The sequence below is a fragment of the Chenopodium album genome, chromosome 24 (genome assembly GCF_948465745.1).
Source record: "Chenopodium album chromosome 24, dcCheAlbu1.1, whole genome shotgun sequence".
In the NCBI taxonomy this organism is placed as follows: domain Eukaryota; kingdom Viridiplantae; phylum Streptophyta; class Magnoliopsida; order Caryophyllales; family Amaranthaceae; genus Chenopodium; species Chenopodium album.
The window spans coordinates 24,875,626-24,891,858 of record NC_137857.1 but is presented as its reverse complement, the minus strand read 5'-3'; the positions used below and the strand labels follow the sequence as shown (position 1 = coordinate 24,891,858).

At 35.2% G+C, this 16,233-nt stretch overlaps 1 pseudogene across 1 annotated transcript; it reads left to right on the top strand.

Moving 5' to 3' along the window:
- The first annotated feature begins 1,837 nt into the window (after positions 1 to 1,837).
- On the top strand, positions 1,838 to 5,031 carry LOC145611469 (F-box protein At5g46170 pseudogene; annotated as a pseudogene). The gene is made up of 2 exons (XR_014106390.1): positions 1,838 to 3,382; positions 4,551 to 5,031. The product of XR_014106390.1 is annotated as an F-box protein At5g46170 pseudogene (transcript).
- The last annotated feature ends 11,202 nt before the right edge of the window (positions 5,032 to 16,233 follow it).

Sequence of the window (16,233 nt, the reverse complement as noted above, 5' to 3'; positions counted from 1 at the left end):
AGGGCTAGGGTTTTTTGGGTGGCTGGTTTTAATTTTTTTTTAATAAGCTTAATAGAATTATATTCCGTTAATTAGTAGTGATTTTTAACAAACTCTGATTTAGGTGGTAGCAAAGTAAAATAAAAAATTGAAGCGGTACTAAATGTGAAGCAGGGCCCTTTTGATGGTAGCAAATGTGAAAATCTATACTTACTAATATATTAAAAGGGGTTTCTAAAAACATCGATGTGCCACGTAGGCCCTTTTTGTTGTGCCACGTCAACGTATAGTAGGATAAGGAGGTTTGAACCCTCAACCTCTTCTAACAAAGATGACAATCTAACCATCTAAGCCAATTATCAACTACGTTATTACTATATAAAAAAAATTTAATATAAATGCAAATCACAAGGTTTAATTAAAAAAATACTTAGAGAATAACTTGAAAATGATAATTGCAGCTTTGAAGAGTATTTAAAAAATTTATCGATTGCAACAGTGGTAACTCGGGGTAGGGGTGAAATAAACTCGGTTTAAAACCGAACCAAACCGAAACCAAACCGAATAACAAATATGGTTTGGTTTTTTTTTAAAGTGGTTCGGTTTCGGTTTTAAAAAAATAAATATTTCGGTTTTCGGTTTGGTTTCGGTTTGAGAAAGTGAAAAACCGAACAAAACCGAACCAAACCGAAATTAGGCCCAAACCCAGAAAAATACCCTAGCCCAATAGATTTAACCCTAAGTATATAAATGAAAAAAAGCCCTAATTCTCATATTTCACCTCTCCTTTCCTCTTCTCTCTTCTCCGCGGCTCCACCCTCTCTCTCCTCTTCTCAGTCGTTTTTCACTCTCTCTCATTCCTCTTCTCAGATCGCACTTCTCCCTCTTCACTCTCTCCCCTTTTCTCTTCTCAATTCTCGCTTCTCCACCTTCACTTACATCACATTCGACAAACTTTCGAGGTTTTTTGAAGTTTAAACTCCATTAAGGGCATCAACTAAAGGGTTTTCATGTCAAATTCGACCATGAAAACACTAGATCTAGAGTTTTCATGGTCGAATTTGACCTTTGAAACCCAAATTTGAGGTTTTTTGGTGGAGTGTGAGGTATTTCCTCTTTTACTTTCTTTTAATTTGGTTTGATTTTTTTTTTCTACTTTGTTTTTATGGCGGTATGTGATTGAATTGCGGTGGTGGTAGACTAGGTTGTTTTGGCTTTTTTGGGTCGATCTAGGCTTAGGGTTTGGGTGAAAGGGATGAAGGGTGGTGAAATAAGGTGGGTTGTGTGTTGTGGTGGGTGCGGATCTTGGTTAGGGGGTGGTGAATAAGGTTAAAACTTGTTTAATTATGTTTGTATGGATTGGTTTGGTTTTGTTTGGTTCGGTTTTGATTGGGTTTGGTTCAGTTTTTTTTTTTTTTGCAAAATTTGTTGTTTATGATGCTTGATATGAAAATTTGGTTTGGTTCGGTTTTTTTTTAAGAAACCAAAATAAATATGGTTTGGTTTGGTTCGGTTTCTAAAGTAAAGTGGTGCGGTGTGGTTTCTAAAATCCAGAAACCGAAATAGGGTGGTTCGGTTTCGGTTTGGGCAAAAAACCAAACCGAAAACCGAACTTTCACCCCTAACTCGAGGCAACGCTCGAGCTAGTCACTAGTTTCCTTTAACAAATTGAGTTTTCCGCGTTATCTCAAAAAAAAAAAAAAAAAAAAAAAAAAAAAGTCATGCATCATATCATCATCCGTGAGTTGTGACTCTGTTTCATTGCTATCTTAAACGCGCCTAATATGATATGATATCCCTACTTTCCCTGTCTCTTTCTTTTCTTTTCTTTTCCTCATTTTCTCTCTCTTCTTTTCCACTCTCTCTCTTCTGTCTCTTGTGACATACCCGTGGATCCATCCCTTCCTACCATTCCTCTTCCTTCAATCTCTTTGTATTTATACCTTCACACTCCACACCCCATCTTTTCTCTCTCCTCCTCCTCCTTCTTCAGTGGCTTTCTCCTCTTCTTAACTCCTTCTTCACTCACCCTCTTTTCCCAGATCTATCCTCCATTCCTCCCATTTTCTCTCTCTTAGGGTTTGAATCCAATTTATCTTTTGCCCCTTTTCGATAATGACTTCGTTTCGGCCAGATCTGACGGCCACCGCCAGAATCTACCCTGAACCATTGATTGAGGATCGTATCGATGTCGTGGTTGATGATGATGAAGTTTGTGATGATGGGGTTGATCATTTTGATAGATTGCCAGATTCTTTGTTGTTGTTGGTTTTCAACAAGATCGGAGATGTTAAGGCTCTTGGTCGGTGCTGTGTTGTTTCTAGAAGGTTCCAGACGTTGGTACCCCAGGTTGAAAACGTCGTCGTTCGAGTTGATTGTGTGATCTCCGATGATGATTCCTCCGTTGCTTCTTCTGCTGCAGATAAGTCTCGTTCTCCTTTTGCTAATCTTGTGCGTATCATTTTTGGAAATATTTTTAAGCCCATTCAAGCTTTGGGCCAGTTGTTGGGCCCTAAACGATCTGGGCCTGTCGGTGTGTTGGGTACTGGCCCATCGTCTTCGTCGGGTTCGGGTTCTGGTTCGGCTTCGTCCTCCATGTTGGTGGGTAATGGGGTTGATGATGAAGAAGGCGAACAGGGTGGTGTTACTCACCATTCTCCAACTCAGGTTTTGAAAAACTTTCTTGAGATTCGTTATCTAAGGATCGAGTTGCCGAGTGGTGAATTGGGTATTGATGATGGGGTTTTGCTCAAATGGAGGGCCGATTTCGGGTCTACTTTAGATAATTGTGTCATTCTTGGTGCTTCGTCGGTTGTTAATAGCGCGAAAACTAGTCAATTGAGTGAAAATGGGGTGATTAGTGAGCAAATTAGCCCGAGTAATGTGGTTAATGATGATAATGGTAGTATACCGGAGTCGTTTTACACTAATGGGGGTCTGAAATTGAGGGTGGTGTGGACGATTAGTTCGTTGATTGCAGCATCAGCTAGACACTATTTGTTGCAACCAATAATTGCCGAGCATCAAACCTTGGATAGTCTTGTTTTAACGGATGCCGATGGTCAGGGGGTGTTGTGTATGAATAGGGATCAGTTGGAAGAGTTGAGGGTGAAGCCCTTGTCGGCTTCATCTGCATCGAAGAGGACTCTCGTGCCTGCATTGAATATGAGGCTGTGGTATGCACCCCATTTGGAGTTGCCTAATGGAGTAATATTGAAAGGGGCAACATTAGTTGCTATTCGACCTAGCGAGCAATCAGGAGTGAGTGCCAAGAAGGAGATTTCGGATTCGTCTTGGGTTTCCACTGCTTTTGAAGAGCCCTATGGTACAGCGGCAAAGATGCTAGTGAAAAGACGGACCTATTGTCTTGAGATGAACTCATTCTAAGTAACACTGAGTGCAGGTATACGTTCTCTTTATGTTTCATAATCTTGTTCATTTCTTGTCTGTGATCTTTTTCTTGCTTGTATTTTCTTATTTCTAATGTATTGTAGTTTTGATGTTTATATTCTATAATTGGGCATATGAATTGCTATGTAGACAATTTCGAGACATCCTTGTACCGAGTATTTTGTGATTGATGTTTAGGCCTCATTCAACTGTCTACTACTTGTTTCTTGTGAAGTAGGAAATTGTTTGTGAATTTCTTGTCATGATTTAGTGGTCGTTGGATATTGTCTTAAATAAAAGCATATTGTCCCCAAGTAAAGTCTCTTTTGAGGTGTTTCTGTTTCGAGTAGGGTGTTACATTATGGTACGGGTTTAATATTCCAATTTGTGCCACTTGATGTTCTTTTGCTTGTTGCCTGCCTGAAGTGATTAGAAGACTAGGCTCTTTAGGTATGGTGGCCAAGTCTGCTTAGCTGATATACGTCTGCCACTGCAGAGTTTATGCCGATTGAGTGTGCATCCTCTTTTCTTAGGTCACTGATGATCAATATCTGATTTGGGATCTTGAAAACTCTTAAGAGTTCAGATTTTCTGTTTAGGAAAAATGTCTTTTTTTCTGAAAGCAACTTTTTGTCTTCATTTGATTTAAGAGTGTGGATGAATTTTGTGCCCCAATTCCATGAGTTTCTCTGGGTAGTATACCAGTATTGGGACAGAATTGTCGGCTACTAAACAGAAGGCATGTTGGTGTAGCTTCTGTAAATTTTTTTGTACTTGCTACTAAACTACTAGTTCTATATTACTATTTGTGTGCCTTCAGTTAAACTGGCTAAGTTTTGGTTCTGTATGTGTAATTTGTCCATTAACTTAGAGTATCTTAATCCGTTACAACAAAGCCTTGACTGTGCTAAGTAGCAAATACTTTTGTCTTGTTTTTCATTTTGCTTGGTAAATTGGTAGTAGGATTATTCGGACGCTAGGGGCTTCACTGCTTCAGATAAATGTCTTCTTTTGGGATTCCCCTTGACTGTGCTAAGTAGCAAGTACTTTTGTCTTGTTTTTCATATTGATTCGTGTTGATACATCTACTAGTTGAAAACCTTTAGAGCTCTATATTGATGCACGGTGTAGGTTTTCTGTTCTATATTGGTAACAAACATTTATATCTGTCGTCTTCTCAGGGCGGCATGTTGTGTCAAGGGAAATGGGAGGCTTGAGACTGTTTCTGAAGACAGGAAATACAATTTTGTTTTCACACTACTCTTCAAGGGGCTGGCGGTGCTCTTCGTAATCAACAATGCTAAACTATATGGTGGAGGCACCAATAATCCGTCCCATGTATAAATGGAGCTCATATGGCACCCTACTGGTACAACACGAGTAGTAACACATCTGCATCTAGTTCACTTGAAGCCATATGCTTTGTAAGAAATGCAGACATGCATCTAGATTGAAGTTGGAGCTTTTGAGTTTGTGGATTCTTAATAATTTACATATCATTGTGAATATTTTAGGCATGGAATATGTTTATCCTTTCATTTGATGTAAGTTTCAATGTCATCAAGCAGTGTACTTTTGCACTCTGATGTACTTTCTAAGTCTTATTAATCCAACTTTAAGGAAGGGCACAACATGATTATACAGAGTCTGTCTTGTGAAAAATTGTTAATGGTTAAACACGACATAGTATTATAACTATGCAAATTAGTTCAAGGTCTTGGTAGCCAATTATTTCTTAAGCATATCTAATTAATTATTCGAGGGCTAATTTCGCGCTTATGCCATCATGTTTTCTTGCTTATCTATGAATCTATCCGTTGTATATTAGTAATGGTTTTTTTAAGGAAGTCTGCGTTAGGTGGATTCATAGTTAGGTAAAGTGACAGCCAGCTTGGAAGAATGCAGCTAACTTGGTTGGTAGGCTTCTCTCTCCTGTCAATGCTTCAATTTGCCCGCCATTAACGCAACCTACAATCGCTAATTTAGATAATAGAATGCTATGTATTCCGTATTATATTGTTGGATTCTTATTGAGAAAAGTCTGTTCCAACTAGCATTAATTAGATTTGGGGCTTTTGAATTTCTGTTGGGTGGTAGAAAAAGCCATTTACTCTTTCTGTATATTGTAGTTTCTTTGACCTTTTTTCTTTCTTTCTTTTGCCTTGTTTTCTTTTTCTTTTTTTCTTTATTTTTGGGGGATGACTACCTATTTTTCTCTTGTTTGATGTTAAGATGACTACTATTTCTCTAAATATTTTTTTTTGATGCAAAAGTGGGAAAACCCGAACAAAGAAAAAGCAAACTAACTAACAAACTAGGGTGAGGTAACCTCAACTATGTCTTCCTAGAGAAGATTTTTATTTCGATTGGAGGAGCATCGAAATAAACTACCCTCTCTTCGAGAACCACTCCTAAGTTGGCCAACCGGTCGGCTACTTTATTGCCCTCCCTAAAACAATGATTAACTATGACATTACGAACAGATTTAAAGAGAAAGATTTAAAGAGATTTCTACAATTGTTCAAGATGTGATAACACTCGCCTCATTGATATAGTGCATTCTTAAGAGTTTCAATACATGCTTGGTTGTCCATTTGAACCACTAGCCTCTCTATGCCTCGACGAACAACCATCTACAGCCCTATCTCCAATGCTAACAACTTTGCCTTGTAGGAATTGCAGACCCTAAACTTAGCTGAAAACCCTTGGAAGAACCCGCCTGTTATTTCACGCAAAACACCTCCACCTCCAGCTTGTGCTGGTGTTCCCTTTGCAGCCCCATCAGTGTTGAGTGCAGCCCAATTGGCAGGAGGTGCTTTCCATCTCACAAATATTTCATGTCGAGGTTTCTTTCCAAGGATGTTTCCTTGAATCGGGTCAGCACTAATAGCATTCCAAGTTTCCTCTACTTTTGCTTTGAGAAAGGAACCTGTGTCAAGTGGAATGTCTTCACCTCTTCCAAAAGCACTTGAAATTTCCCCACCTCCAAATCCACCAAAGTGTGGTTGCAAAGCAAGTTGGCCACTTGTCTGAGAAAGTTGACTCAATTGCTTCCATATTTCGAATGAACCACTCACTTAAATTTGCAAAGTAAAAGTTAGGATGGAGAGCAGAGCTAACCACACTTAACCAGATTTGTCGAGCTGAAGGACAGTCTCTCAGCAGGTGTAACACAGTTTCATCCGCATTTGTAAAGCATCGAGTACACCTAGGATCATCTGCAATCTGTCTCTTGAACCTGTTGGCATTACACAAGATTCTTTCATGAAGACAGGCAGAGGAAGGTACGGATCCGCTGCTCTGCGGGGCCTTTCGAGCTAATTCCCATTTAGGATGCTTCACTGCTATGTCTTGCTCTTTCATAATATGCATAACATATTTAATTGAGAATTTACCATTCGTCAAGCCTTTCCAAAATCCCAGGTCTCCCACCTTAGTATTGTTCACTAACTTGTGAGAAGCTATTAATTGCAAAGACTCATTAGGAAGAATGTGCGCAAAAACATCCCATTTCCACCTTAGCACAAGTTCCCACATATCCTCAACCAAAGCCCCATCCATTTCTGCTGGTATAATTGATATGGCAGCATCTCTCAAGGGCTCATCCAAAGCCCAACAATGGTCCCAGAATAGAGTCGATCTGCCATTACCCACCGCCACCTTTGAACCCTTTTTAATCCACTTTGCATTGTCAGTGATGCCTCTCCATACATTTGACATGTTTGAGGTGGGGGCAAACATGTCTATGTCACGTCTTCCATGGCAATATTTGTGTCTCAAAACTCGAGCCCATAGAGAGTTAGGTTAAAATAAATTACACGAGACTTGAAATGGAAAGTTTCTACTAACGAATCATGAAGCAAAACTAGATTTTAGTTGTGATAATAGTATATCTTTTTTGTCAAGGCTACAATTAGGGATGTTGGGTTCTTCAAGAGGCGTTGTTTGATTTCCTAATCTTCATTATCCTTTCTTTAATGGATCTTTGTAAGAAATTTGATTCTCTTTTATGTTTTTTCGTTGTTCTGATTGGAATATGTCAAGTTTAGATCTATGAATGTGCGTGATCTTTAGGGAATAGGGGGTGTGCTAAACATTTTGGTCATTTAGGTTTGAATAATATTGGGGGTTTGCCTTTCCGTGAACGGTTTGAGTCACAAGGTTAGTCTAGAGATTTTGGTTGTTTGGTTTGTTGTTGCTGCTTTTTTTTAAACTTATCTAGTAATCAAAATATTAGACAATTATCGTCTTGTATCCGTTTCTTTGAATACTAGAATTTGTTATCTAAACATGACTCCCAAAATGAAATGTTTGGTTTCCCAAAGAAAATTTGGGGCTCATATTATGTTAATGGATTTCTTCTTGGAAAAGAGACCAAAAGTATCATATCAAATCTCCTAAAAATGTGATTCAATTCTTAATATCAAGCCATGACCACATTGTTTTCCTACGCTGTTTACATTAAATTTTTAACGCTTGTGTTTTTTTAGGTCGCTAAAGGTGGTAAAAAAATATGTTCTATTGTTCTTCACCCTCATATTTATTTTTCCAATGGATATCGGAATACAAAGATACAATGAGATATGTCAAGAAGCATGTTCGAACTCAAACATGATTGAAATTTCAATCCATCAAGATCAAGCAAGGAAGACATGATTTCGTTTATTTATTACTGTAAAAAAAGTGTAATTAAGGAGTTTAGCGAACTTTATACATATTTTACATTGATTATATATACAGGATCAAGTTTCAAATTCTTATTCTAGGTTACAAATTCTTCTCTCCCTCTCTAAAAGTGTAATCTTATTGTTGAATTTTGTAGGGGCTTCATCTATTTTTATTGGTGGAAAGCCATAATCATTGTTTCTTGTGTGCTTTTTGATGTGGTATCGAAACGCACACAAATTTATAATAATTACCCTCATGACGAGTTATATTTATATAGAGTTTATAGGCACGTTTATGCTAGTTTTATAGTTGCTTTTTGAGTCTTTTATCGCTTTTTAGGTCGTTGCATAAGTTGTCAATTTTGTGCTCTATTACGCTTTGTTTGTGTTTTCTTAATGTTTCAGGTAGCTTCTATAACTATTTGAACGCTTTCGAAGTGGTTTTGGAAGAATCGGACAATGAAAGGATGAAAAGTCGATGAATCGAGGTTGCTCAATGAAGGATATGTGTTTGTGGAAGCTTAGATTGAGATTTACATGAATTATTAATGAATATAGCATCCACAAGGGTTGTTATGCACTATTCAGAAATGAATTTGAGTTAGAAACGAAGAAAAACGAAGGTTTGCAAAGTGTCAAAACAGACCTTTTCTCACTCTTTTAATCATAACTTAAGTTTTATAGATCGGATTTAAGTGATTCAAATTTGGTTAGAAACTAGACTTGAAGAGCTTCCCAATGATATGTCACACGCCTCAAGAAACTTCCTAGAACAAAAGTTATAGGCGTTTGAATCCAAGCAAAGCAATCAGCCACCCGCGGGATGTTGTTGTGCCCCTATCCCGCGACCACTTGACACCAGCCGCAACTGTTGTAATATAAGAAGTATTTTCAAGGCTATAAAGGAATTAAAATAATAAGATCAAAAATATAATCTTATGACTATGAAAGAATACGGTGTGTCGTGAACTCGTGATGCAAATCACTGACTTGAAAACAAAATTCCGGCGCAACCGAGGTGCACAATTGTATTCGCCGGCACATTCCCTAAGGTTAACACACCACTTCCATACAAAGGCACTTTTGGGTGGAAGGTTGGAGCCAAGTAACTTATGCCCAATATAGGGTATGTGTTTAGGCTTGTGTTTGAAGGTGTTTTTTCCAAGTGTATACATTCAGAAAAATGATTCTTCTATTTACAATGAAGCATGGAAGAAAGTGAAAAGATCATAGAAGAATCATAATCATCAATGAAAGTGAATAAATTAACATAAAGATGGGAACTAAATCATCTTAATCATCTCCATAAGTGAGGGAATTATTATAAGGAATCAACAAGAGAACAAGAGGAAAGAATCCAAGAAGAGTCGTTGAGAACCTAACGGACAAACTCGCGTTTGATCCTTACCCCTTGAATCTCCTTTCTTTATTCCAACAATCCCCCACTAAAAGAAGGGAAGGAAAACCAACAAAAGATGAGGATAAGCAACATATTGGGCATAAGAGGAGATCAATACATAACACTTAGATATTACATAAGTAATTTGAAATCTAGTGCTTAGTGAGATGAGACAATGAATTACAAGTATAAGGGTGGACAAACCTTGAAACCCTTAGACTCTTGATCAAGGAGTGGACTAACCTTGAAACTCCAAGATTTAATTCAAGACCCCCACATCACATACCTTTCTCCAAAAATTTACTTGAACTCCGCGAAGAGATATGCTTTTTTATAGCGAAGCATATTCACCTTAGGTCTAGTGGAGGCTCTAGGAAATCCGCCCAAGTTTTCCATAGAAGATGGCTAATCTTCACAACCACATAAGTGAATCACAATTACTTCTCAAAATTACTTAGTCAATATGGTTAAAACAAGTTTGTAAGAACTCAACAAATGCTACATTGTAGCCATTAACCCCCACAAGACCACGGATTCATTAAGAGATTTACGCTCAACCTCACAATAATTATAAACAACGGTGATCCAAAGTTTTAGTGTGTCCACTCAAACAATTGGATTCATTAATAGTCAAAGGACTCAACCTCAAACGGTGGATCAATCAAGTGCATCTCAAATAGCACCAACCTAAATGCTTTATTGATCCATTAAGAACTTAAAAGAGTTCAACCTCAGTCAAGCATTGTTACAACACATGCCATAGGGATAGGAAAGTAATGCTTTTCCACATGGGCTTAAGGCCTATCCCCTTCGACATTTCCACAAATTATCAAGGATTGTGTCACATGTCCCAAATTTCCTTACCATGATGCAAAATTACTTTGCTAGAATATTTTTCCAATAAAGGAAAACTAGCATGTTTTCAACATCAACTTGATTCGCACAAATGGTTAGAAAATATATCACTTAGCTTTCACCATTAGATGAATAAAGTAGTAAGACAATGAACCCAAAACTTGAAATTTTATAAACTTAATCAAGTCTAATCCTTGAAAATAAATTAGCCGCATTAGTGAACTTTCTTCATCAACCATCAATTATCAACACTTGCCTTCCAAAAAATCTGAACAACTTTTCCTGAAAGCTAGTGTATTTCACACCCTTCGTCGTACCTAAAAAGATACTTAGTAAAAGATGAAGTAAATTTAAACAACGTTAGTATTCACTATTAAATTTGTAAGATATTGCCCTTTAACTATGTCATCACAAATATATGCTATGTTAAAATAAATGCAATGCATATCACTATCACATTACTAAATGTATGTATTAGCAACTCCACTCAAAACATACTTTAAGATCTCTTTAAAGTACACATAATAATTCATGCTAATACAAAATATATTCTACTCAAATGATGACATGAACAACGGATAACATATCATCGTAAAAACTTTCCAATCATGAAACATGGTTGACACTTTGGAAAACCAAAAACATAATAACTATAATTATCCTCAAAATAATAAAACACATGTCATGTTCAAATTCGTGAAAATTGCTCAACAAATTGAAAAGATAAGAAGTTCAAGAAAGTTATTTGCTACAATTACACATGTGATTCTCAAAACCACCACATTACTCACATTACTTTGAAACAAATAGTGAGAAGCAAACTAAATCACAAGTATTAGATTCTCACAAGGTACACACTCTTGTACCACTCCCTAGGTAATAATCTCAAGTCAATTCATACTTAAACTTTTAACTCACACTTGAACTTCCCCATTCACATTTCTTATCTTCAACATGGAACTCCCCAACCAACCCACTTAAGTCATCACTTAGAAGGCTTAACAAACTTCAACCACTAGAGGGGAACTTATCATCAATGACAAAAGATCCGAAATTATTAAGTCATCTAAGTGAAACCTACATTGTTCCATTAAGACAAGAAAGACAAAGTCACCTTTACTCACAAATTTAGCCTTGATCACTCCTAACAACACTTAGTGAATTGACATTGAAAAAACTTTAGAAGAAATATTAGGAAACACACTCCATAAAAAGATAGGATAACTTTAAGCATGTTAGAAATTATCTAACTTATCCTCAATAGTTTCTTCCAAGGTAGACAGTCACCCATGTCATCAATAAATTAAGTTAAAGAAACAAACACTCTTCAAACATAGAAATGTCAAACAACAAATCAAGACAATCAAATAATAGTCTTTAGCATAACTAGTCACTTTCATGCTTTGCATCAAATAGTAGAAAAGCCTAATATTAATGCCTCTTATTCCTCTTATGGTCAACTTGTTCACTCAATAAAATGATCGAATACATATATGGAAATATAGCAATCAAGAGACATGAGAATTCAATATGCATAGCCAATCACTTAAATGTGTCATAGTGCATAAAATTGCTAAAAACAAGTTATTTAGTAAAGGATACCAAATATTATGGTACATGGAAATAATCCAACATTCACATTCAATAATTCAGTATTGTGGTACATGGAGATTAATCCAATAATCCAACATTCTCATACAAAGTCATGGAACATACTATCATAAATTGCTTAAACAGCAAAAACAAGACATCAAATAAACCAAGACTTTGATTCCAACACTTATTCTCATATACTTTTCCCTCACATTGGACGATAGAAGTCTTCAACTTAAGTATTGAAATTAGACATGGTAAACTCTACTCCTTTCACATGGGGCATATAAGTATTAATTCCTACTACAAAATTTTATACACTCATAGAATAATAACCCCCACATGGCAAAGTCTAAAATCAAAACATAGTTGATTATGGAGGAAAGAATATTTAAACATACCTCCATGGTGCCTCTAATAATTTACCTTAGCGACCAATGATGAACAACCCAATAACCACCACTTGTAGTGATTGTGCATGCATCCACTAAGTAATTTGATCCTTTTGAAGCAGATTTGGATCCATGTTCTTTACTTGAATCATATTGGCATCATGTGGAGATTTACTAGACATAGCATCAAAAGAAATAAAATTCTTAAGAATCACTTTTCACACATAAAGAAATCGATAAAGATTAAATTAACAAATGCCAATACCAAACCAATTCGAACCAAGTAAGAACTAATATGAGCAATACATGCAATAAGAATTAATAACTCTTGAAAACTCTCTCTTAAGGTGGAGAAATAAAGGAGTAAAATAATCTAACCATTGAATTAAATAATAATTTAAACATTATCATACTTCCAAAAATTCATCAAATTCATCACAAGGATAACACAACTTAGTTAACATAGTAAAAAATCAAAAATAGTCACCAAAAGTATTTCAAGAGTATTAAAAATTAATAAAAGTAGTCATGCATTCCCAACAAGAACTATGGCACAACTAAGAGTCACAAAACCAACAACCATTAAGGATATTTTTCATGGAGAAAAATACACAAATGACTCTTTACGAAATAATCGCATAATTCTCATTCAAAAACTTCTCATACTTAATTAATAATTAATAGGATAAACACAAGTTCTTGAAAAGAAGTATGCAAAATAAGCATTATGAGCATGAACAAATTAATTTCGACAAGCATGCTATATACATATCAACGTATTTGCAAAAGTAATAAACTTTGATATTATGCTCCACATAATCACAAATTCATGGTAAAACTTATAAAACTTACAATTTAACAAGTCTTAAATAACCATAAATCATCTATCAACATAGACATGTATATATTAGGAACTCAACAACACATTGCTAATAGAAATTAATCTAAAGCAATAACCTAACATTTACTTTCTCAATGAACAAAACAATATGTATGTTTAAAGAACCAACAAATTGGTAAATAAAACCAACTATCATATTTCTAAGTGCTAAGTTCAAACTACAAGCATAGAACAAAGACATAGAAATAATCATACCATGTAATATCACACAAATATAACATGGATTATACTTTAGCCTATAAACTAATAATCACATAACAAATACTACATTATGGACAAAATAATCATCTAATATAATAATGCCAAAAATCACAACTCGTTTATTTGCTAAGATGATTATTAGAATTAAAATCACGTGCTAAGCATAATCAAAATAAAATTAGTTTAGAGAGGACCTCCCTTGAATTAATTCAATTGTCAAAGATGAGCGTTCTCCGTAGTACCGCCTAAATTTCCTCTCCAAAAATTACAGCTCAACTCTAAAGAAATAACTCCCAAACTTGAGCAGATATCAACGATCCAACCGTTGAAAATAAAGCCTCATAATTCCCGAACAAGATCCCAATATTTCAGCCCAAACGGAGAAAAAATTGACCTTTGATCAAGGACCAGTTCCGGGATTGCTCCTAGAAAAACATGAACATATTTTTCCTTCAAAATTTATATTTCTTTGCACATTTGATCTTCCGATCAATACCCAATAATTAGCCATGAAATAAAATTCCGTTGTCAAATTTCTGTAATATAAGAAGTATTTTCAAGGCTATAAAGGAATTAAAATAATAAGATCGAAAAGATGATCTTATGACTATGAAAGAGTACGGTGTATTGTGATGCAAATCACTGACTTGAAAACGAAATTCCGGCGTAACCAAGGTGCACAATTGTATTTGTCGGCACGTTCCCTAAGGTTAACACACCACTTCCACACAAAGACACTTTTGGGTGGAAGGTTGGAGCCAAGTAACTTATGCCCAATATAGAGTATGTGTTTAGGCTTGTGTTTGAAGGTGTTTTTTCAAGTGTATATATTCAGAAAAGTGATGCTTCTATAAAAATAAAAGATCATAGAAGAATCATAATCATCAATGAGAGTGAATAATCAACATAAAAATGAGAATTAATTCATCTTTATCATCTCCATAAGTGAGGGAGTTATCACAAGGAATCAACAAGAGAACAAGAGGAAGAATCCAAGAAGAGTCGTTGAGAACCCAACGGACAAACTCGCGTTCGATCCTAACCCCTTGTATTCCCTTTCTTTATTCCAACAGCAGCTACTGCCAACTCGCGACCACCAGCCTACACCCGTAGGTTCTGACGAGCAGCCAAAGCAGCTCACGAGTATATCGTGTCCTTCGAACTCGCTTATGGTTTTATGCCACGTCATCAACTTCTATCATCGAATTATATTACAACTTATGTAATTTATATTTTCTTATTTCTTTTCTTTAATTATTTTTAGATTAATTTTTAAAAATTATAAGTACTCAAGGGATATTATTTTTCCCTTATGCCTTTTTATGCTTTTTATTATTTACGCTCTCTTTAGTTTCCTCTCTAGCCTTAGTTTTTCATGGACAACTCCATGGATTACTCCCTGGATTTGTCCTTAAATTTGTTACTTTAATTTATAGAGGTAATTTTATTTCTTTACTTTTGATTATATATGCTTTCTTTATTATTTCTAGTTTTTATTATTTATTTCATGCTAGAGTAGTTTATTTCTAGGGTTTGGGAATCCATGTTTATATGATGAATCTTAATTGATGTTTTTTTATATTATTTATTATTGATTTCTCTAATTGATAGTATTTTATTGTTAATCTTGCAACCTGATCAATTGTATGTTCAATTATTGTTAATAAGAGTTTGAATCAAAAGATCTTACTTTTAGAGGCTTACCTACAATTTGCACCTGATTATGTTAGCGACCGTACTACATATGTTAAATTTAGAGCCTTAAGACCCGACCGTAGGCTTAGCAATTGCTCTAGATAATTGATTGATTGAATTGTTATTGATATTTGATAGATTTAGAACTATAAGCATGGTGAACCACAACCCTAGGTCTTTTTATTAATTGTTTTATTCTAACTTTAATTTAGACTATTTTTCTATCCCAATTTCATGACTTGTTTAGTTTCTCCAATTTCTTAGAGGTTAAATTAAATAGCTATCTCTTTGTGGATTCGACCCAACTTACCCTTCTACATTGTTAGTTGGATTTTTGTTAGGACTTTATTTTATACAGGTGGACAACAACCTATCAAATTTTGGCGCCGTTGCCGAGGGGACAGCTTAATTTTTATTTAGCTTCTTATTTTGTAAGACTAATTTGTATATATATATATATATATATATATATATATATATATATATATATATATATATATATATATATATATATATATATATATATATATATATATATATATATATATATATATATATATATATATATATATATATATATATATATATATATATATTTTCTCTCTATTTATTCTTGTGTTTGCATGTTCCCTTGTTCTTTTATGGATTTATTTGAATGACTATTTTTTATTTTCCACAATTTGAGAATGAGGTGTTTTGGAGATATTATTATAGGCTTGGTGACTTTGTTGGTCCTAATCATGGAATTGAAGAATGGGATATGTGCTTAGTGATTTATGAGGGTCTTAATGAAGAAACTAGGTTTATATTTGAGTCTATGTGTGGTGAAGAATCTTTTGGTTGGGATTTTATTGAGTGGTTAGCTAGAGATATATATTAGTGGGAAATGACATTTTATGCTAAACCAACTCTAGAAAATTTCTCTTCCTTCACTTCTTTGACCAATACTCCATCCCCTTGCTATTCTCCCCAATGCAATTCATATGATCATGATGCCTCTTCTTGTCTTACAATAACTCTTTCATGCATGTTCTGAATCCCTCTCCTAAGTATGAAGTGCATTCTACTTTAAAATCTAGTGCCTTACCATACATTTATGATGATGATGATGAAGGGTGGATTAAGAATGAAAATTTTCAAGAGAGCATTTATGAATCAATA